Raw genomic sequence first — 5706 nt, 5'->3', positions numbered from 1 at the left:
AAGTTTATTGGAAACAGGTGAGCATCACGATTTTGTTACGCCAGGTTATCCCCGGCACCTCGTCAGCTGGCATGGGGATTTCCAGCAGCTCCACCCCGGCATAGGTGGGAGCACACTCTAGGCGGCGAGGCACACCTGTTCTCAATTATCAGGGCAATACTTAAGGAGAGTGCAGGAGTGTCCTTTTTGCTAGATGATCTCTTGACATCCTGCTGGTAACTGTTCATGTTGAAGTCATGCCAAGCTGCTCTGTGGGTGAACTGTCTTTTTGTTTTCTTTGATAATGATGTTATGAACTGTGTGCGATGGTTTGTGAGACTTCTGCACGTGTGTTTTTTGATTCCTGCTCTTTGAGTTAAAGGGCTACTTTGTTTGGAACAGTTTTTTGTAATACCTGATTTTTTTTTTTTTTTTTCGGTAAGCTGGTTTGCTTCAGCCACTTTGTTTTTGAGCACCACTGGGTGCAATGACTGAACCATTTGCTCAAAGCAGAGCTCCTAAGAGTTAGATCTGCCCTGTTGCTGTGACTTTTCTGTGGTACTGGAACTCTGCCTCCAGCCTTCATCTCCTGCACTCCTGTCATCTGTCAGCCTGCCCATCTGCCTCCACTACATTGGGACTGTACACCAGGCCAGTGATCTCCTGCACCGGCTTCTGCCTCCCTGGACTGCTTCCTAGCAGCGTTCTCCTGCCGAGAGCCGGCACACCGATATTTCAGGTACTCTGTTTTAATACAGAATATAGCCCTTGTCTTGTATACCAATTGCCTTATCTCATACACTCATCGTCTGTTCTAATATAACAAGCCGCACCTCTCCTGCAACCCCGGGTTACACCTCAAGTGGTCCAGTCAACACAGCGTCCCCAGCTGCCCGAGATCGGCTGCAGCGTCCAACTCTGTCTACTCCTAATTTCTAGATTAATTAAATCCTTTACCTTGTCAAGCCTGAGTCTGAGTCCTGCATTTGAGTCCTTACTATTTATTGAAATATGGCTTGCCGTAACACGACTAGGTATAAAAGGAGTATCCCAAAAGGCTCAGTCATTCACGAGCAAGAATGGGGCGCAGTTCACCACTTTGAACTGCATGAGGTGTAGGGGAGGTGACAGTGGTGAGGTGGGTAGAGCAATGATCTCCCAACCAGAAGGTGGAAGGTGTGAATCTTGGTGCTGGCAGTCCACGTGTCGAAGTGTCCTTGGGCAAGACACTGAACCCCCCCCCGTTGCCCCCGATGGTTAGAGCCATCGGTTGAGGTGGTGCCGCAGATGGCTGGTTCTGTACCGAAAACAAATTCCTTGTGTGTAACATGGCCAATAAAGGTGATTATCCTTATGAGCAAATAGTCCAACAGTTTAAAAACGATGTTTCTCAACATACAACTGTAAGGAATTTAGGTATTTCATCATCTACAGTCCATAATATCAAAAGATTCAGGGAATCCAGAGAAATCTTTGCATGTAAGTGGCAAGGCCATAAACCAACACTTGAATGCCCGTGACCTTCGATCCCTCAGGCTGCACCGGCTTGTCTGGGCCCGAGCTCATCTGAGATGGACTGAAAGTGTGCTGTGGTGTGATGAGTCCACGTTTTATTGTTTTTGGAAATCATGGATGTTGTGTCCTCCAGGCTAAAGGATAAGGATAATCACCTTTATTGGCCAAGTATGTTACAAGGAATTTGTTTCCGGTACAGAACCGATGGCAGCCATCTGCGGCACCACCTCAACCAATGGAACTAACCATCAGGGGTAAGGGGGAGGTTTAGTGTCTTGCCCAAGGACGCATGGACTGCCAGCACCAAGATTCGAACCTTCAGCCTTCTGGTTGGGAGACGACTGCTCTACCCACTGCAGCACTGTCACCTCCCCGCACCACTGTCGTCTCCCCAAAGAGGAAAAGGACCATCCAGATTGTTAGCAGCACAAAGTTCACATTGTTATCAGCACAAAGTTGAAAAGCATCTGTGATTGTATGGGGGGGGTGTTAATGCCCATGGCACGGGTAACTTGCACATCTGTGAAGGCACCATTAATGCTGAAAAGTACATACAGGTTTTGGAACAAAATATGCTGCCATCCAAGCAGCATCTTTTTCAGGGACATCCCTGTTTATTTCAGCAAGACAATGCCAAGCCACATTCTGCACATGTTACAACAGTGTGGCTTCGTAGTAAAAGATTGCAGGTACTAGACTGTCCTGTCTACAGTCCAGACCTGTGTCCCATTGAAAATGTGTGGCGCATAACGTGCAAAATACGACAATGCAGGCCCCGGACTGCTGAGTAACTGAAGTCGTACATCAAGCAAGAATGGGAAAGAATTCCACCTACAAAGCTTCAACAGTTAGTGTCCTCAGTTCTCTAACGCTTATTAAGTATTGTTAAAAGGAAAGGTGATGTAATACAGTGGTAAAAATACCCCTGTCCCAGCTCTTTGGGAACATGTTGCAGGCATCAAATTCAAAATGAGTGAATATTGCAAAAATAATAGTTTATCAGTTTGAACATTAAATATCTTGTCTTTGTGGTGTATTCAATTAAATATGGGTCAAAAAGGATTTGCAAGTCATTGTATTCTGTTTTTATTTACATTTTACAGTGTCCCAACTTCGTTGGAATTGGGGTTTGTACATTTGGCAACTGAGAGAGTTCAGGCTTCAACATGACACTTTACTCTTACTTGGTATAAATAAAATAGATTTAAGTATAAGTCATCTCTTCCCCTCCCACTTTCTCCCACTCATATTCCATACATTTCTCCCCATCTCTCTTTCCTCACTACAAAATGTCCAAAGTTTTTCAACAGCACCTGAATTTTTTGGTGGGGATAGCAACAGAGAAGGCAGTGTCACTTGATCCATAATATATGGGTTTTTGCTGCATGTGGTGGGAAATGTGAATTGCCAGCTATAGAGAAGAAGCAGATGGTCAATGTGCTGCCCACAGCTTTTCAAAAGCTTCTCTTTTTTTCAGCAGATACTACAATAATACTGAAGTGAATATGAGTTATAAGTGTATGTTCAGACAATGAAAACAAAAAGCACAATAAGGAGCAAAATTCTTCAGGATGCGGGTGTTTAACTGTGAATACACAGTAAGTTCAGATTTGAACCATATGCATTAAAGCCCTGAGACACATTTGTGCACATGCTGTCACATACTGACATTTGCTGTGGTTTTTTTCATGTCAATGTTCTCTGATAAAAGCGTTTTAGCAGTAGCAATAAGTGATGTTTTGATACTGAGTTCAGTCATCTTTCACATCAGCACTTCTTTCACTGCAGCTGAATCACAAATCTTTTATCAGCTATGTCAGACACAATCAGGGAGCTCCATTAGTATATTAGCTGCATAGAGCAGTAATATATCACAGTTGGGTTTAAAAAATAGAGGTGGCTGAAACACATGATGTGAGTGAAAGCCTTTTCAGTAAAATGGTAAGTTAAATAACTTTATTAAGACATGTATTTTTCACATTAATTACCAAGGGCGTAGTTTTGCATATGGGCCGTAGGGACATGTCTCTACCAATATTTGAACAAACCCATGCACATTATCTTTGGAGTGAAGTCATATTACATCATTCCGATGTGCCTGACTGAGTGCAATGTACCATCTTTCCTCCGGATCATTTTCCCTGTGTACATATTGTAAGTAAAGTTATTTAGCTTAGAACTGGCTTCATCATGTCATCTTTAGGTTTCTTCATCTCCAGTAAATCGGTCAATGCACTGAGAACTTGAGAATTATCAAAGAGACTGAATTACTCTTATTAACCACTTCACTGATAGTGTGATAGTACTCAAACTGTCTGATGCCCTAATCTAACTAAGCACTGAATATTAAATATTGATGTCCATGTTCATAAAGTTTAGTAATATACGCTACAAGTGTAACACTAACAAGAGCTAGGCCTACTACAAAAATATTCAATAACGTTGCTCTTACCCAGTGTAGCGTTACGAAAATTACTTTACACAATGTGTAAAGTAATTTTGGCTGTCAGCTGGTTATACTTCAACCCTTAGTTAGAAAAAAATGTGTTTTTTCTGAATTTGGGGGAATTTTGTGGGGAAGAATATTCAGTAACTTCACTCATATATTGTAGTGTCAACAAAATCACTTCACATTTACTTGATTTCTTAATCTAGTAGTTACTTTTCAATATCCTACTAATAAACATAATACAACATAATCATAAAACTTTGATTCCTTGTGAGAAATTCACAAGATACCAAGCAGTAATTTAAATGATAAGGATATAAAGTAGTTCAAATTAGCTCTGTCTTTACCAGCTGCAACATTAGAATGATGAATGTAAAAATTCATCAATAAGTATAATCCAATAATATGATATACTGTACATGTGAAATAATAAACTGTATAATGAATACTTTGAGTACATTTTGATACTAATACTTTGTACTTTTACTTAAGCAACATTTTGATTTGGGTACTTTTACTTGTAAGAGAGTATTTTTATACTGTGGTATTTATACTTTTACTTAAGTAAAGAATGTGAGTACCTGTTCCACTGCTGAAAATAACTATGCCTATTTACTTCTGCAGATAAAAGCCAATATACATTTACAAAAAATGATGACATCTGTCAAATACTATTAATTTGTTATTAGCTTACAGTTTGCAGGGATGGAGAAAGTAAGTATCCTCTTCCAATTCAGAAGCATCTACTTAAAACTGGCAGATGCACTTTTTACATGAAATAAGTTGAATGCTGACACTACTACTGAACCATTTACCAGAGTACAGTGTATGTTTTCAGGCGGATTTCTCAGCACATAAACAGCAACTCATTCCAATGGGTACAAACAACAAGGTGCTGAGGCAGATAATTACAATGTTGTGAGCAGAGAACATTTCAAAATACACCTAGGTGGTGCATTCACAAACACTCCAGTGTCCAACAGTCATCTACCTGAAAATCAGGGATGGAAGTAATGCAACACAACTACCCCCATTATTGTAACATAGTACATGTTTTGTCTACTTTTTTGAGTTTTTCTTTTTTTACTAAAGTATTGTTAGTGTTTATTTTAGGGTATTTTACTTTGCTACACTTTAAATAGCCTCCATCACATGGTAAAAAAACAGGATATACACATATTCAAAACCATTTAGTCACCACCATTAATCTTTTCTATTGTAAAAGTAGAACAAAAGTTTGAAAACACTTCTAATGAAGCACAAATCTCAGCTTCAACAGTGTCACTGAGAATTTTATTATCATTTTTCTTCTTCAGTTCAGCTTTAAATTGTATTTATTTCATGTTCATTATTTCATTTATCTTTTTATCAATGCACTTTATATCATTTTTATTCCATTTAAAAATGTTTATGGAATGTTAATTTCATACTTTAATTTGATAATACATTTTATTTTATAAATTAAAATAATATGTTATACAGAATATTGTACATGCTCTTGCCTGGGAAAGGTCCTAGTGGACAATCTACTGTATTTACTCCTCACCAACCACACAGTTAAAAAAGTAACTAAGTAACTTACATTTAACTTGGAGTATGTTTGAAGTAAATAACTTTTTACTTTTGATTAGATTTTTATACAAGAAATTTTATTTTTACTTAAGTAATTTCATCACAGTAACAGTACTTGAGTAATATAATTTAGTACTCTTTACACTGCTGCTATAACTATAAAGCATAAAGCTTATAGTTAGGGTGGATCA

The 5706-nt window shown here is 38.8% G+C and overlaps 1 protein-coding gene and 1 long non-coding RNA gene across 6 annotated transcripts in view; one reads left to right on the top strand and one right to left on the bottom strand.

Annotated features, from left to right (window-relative positions):
• alcama (activated leukocyte cell adhesion molecule a) overlaps positions 1 to 5706 on the bottom strand; it is a 116591-nt gene that overhangs the window by 34222 nt on the left and 76663 nt on the right. The gene's annotated exons all lie outside the window — the stretch shown is intronic.
• Positions 180 to 937, top strand: LOC109972708 (uncharacterized). The gene is made up of 3 exons (XR_002276735.1): positions 180 to 251; positions 591 to 718; positions 807 to 937. It is a non-coding gene; the product is annotated as an uncharacterized LOC109972708 (long non-coding RNA).

The sequence above is a fragment of the Monopterus albus genome, unplaced genomic scaffold (assembly GCF_001952655.1).
Source record: "Monopterus albus unplaced genomic scaffold, M_albus_1.0 scaffold267.1, whole genome shotgun sequence".
In the NCBI taxonomy this organism is placed as follows: Eukaryota; Metazoa; Chordata; class Actinopteri; order Synbranchiformes; family Synbranchidae; genus Monopterus; species Monopterus albus.
This window is presented reverse-complemented; position numbering and strand designations above follow the sequence as displayed.